Here is a 1058-nt window from a genome sequence, read left to right as displayed (position 1 = left end):
ATATATATATATTCTATACAAATTTATAAATAGAATTCCAGCATCCAATATTGCACTAAATTATTATCCTTGTAATAAAATTCTAAAATGTCTAATTGAATATTAATATAATTAATTTATACGGACATAATAACAATACATATCGTTTTTGATGCAACTGGCGTAATAATCACCAAATTTTGCTTGTGTGAAATTTCATTACTTGACAAATCGGCGAATATCGAAGGATGCTCAAAATTGTTCAAAGTTTCAAGTTCAATATTGTCATCGTTAATTAACGGTCAAAACTCAACGATGACGCGATATGCGATTTGAGTGATATCACTTTGAAGAACTTTTTAAGACTGATCGGCGAACTTCTGTATTCTATCTTCTTACGTTCGACGCCTTTTCGCCCACGTGGTCACCAATAGCTGATAACTCGTGTATGTGTACGCAATGTATCACGCAGATTAACTTGGCCAAGGAAAGAGAGAGAGAGAGAGAGAGAGAGAGAGAGAGAGAGAGAGAGAGAGAGAGAAAGAAAGAGAAAGAGAAGCCCGATACCAGTTCGCCATACTGGCAAAACTTTGTGAAGGTGTATGCACGTAGTTTTAGTGTTGTGTTTCTGCACGGGTGCGATCCTCAATCGGGACCAAAATAGGATGAAGTGGTGTGAGATCGATAGATCCAGGGTGTCGCTGCTGCAAAGTCGACGTTATCCCCCCATCATCACCAAGAGTCGGCGCCGTCACATTATCCAGGAAACGAAAGATAGGCCGATCACGATGCATCATCAGCTTCATGTTGGTTATAACGGCGCTCAAGGCGGTACGATGCCGTATACGAGAAGAGCTTCACACTGTGTGTTGATTATTCTAGAGTAATAGTTGTTTGAAAAAAGGGCGAAACACGCAATGAACATGCCGAAGCAAAGAATAGTTGTAGTATTACAAAGAAGTTTAATTTTAATTAAATCAAATATTGTTATGCAAATTCTTCTCTCTTTCTCTCTCTCTCTTTTTCAAAATGAAAAAATCTATATTACTGTTCCTATCAAAAATAAGAATTGTAATATA

At 37.2% G+C, this 1058-nt stretch overlaps 1 protein-coding gene across 1 annotated transcript in view; it reads left to right on the top strand.

The window, feature by feature from the left end:
* Positions 1–1058, top strand: part of LOC108746035 (transcription factor CP2-like protein 1) — a gene marked incomplete at its 3' end in the record, with an annotated part of 23384 nt that overhangs the window by 4062 nt on the left and 18264 nt on the right. The window lies entirely within an intron of this gene.

Source organism: Trachymyrmex septentrionalis, unplaced genomic scaffold (assembly GCF_001594115.1).
Source record: "Trachymyrmex septentrionalis isolate Tsep2-gDNA-1 unplaced genomic scaffold, Tsep1.0 scaffold16, whole genome shotgun sequence".
Classification (NCBI taxonomy): Eukaryota; Metazoa; Arthropoda; class Insecta; order Hymenoptera; family Formicidae; genus Trachymyrmex; species Trachymyrmex septentrionalis.
The sequence above is the reverse complement of the archived record's forward strand: the minus strand, read 5'-3'. Positions and strand labels throughout refer to the sequence as shown.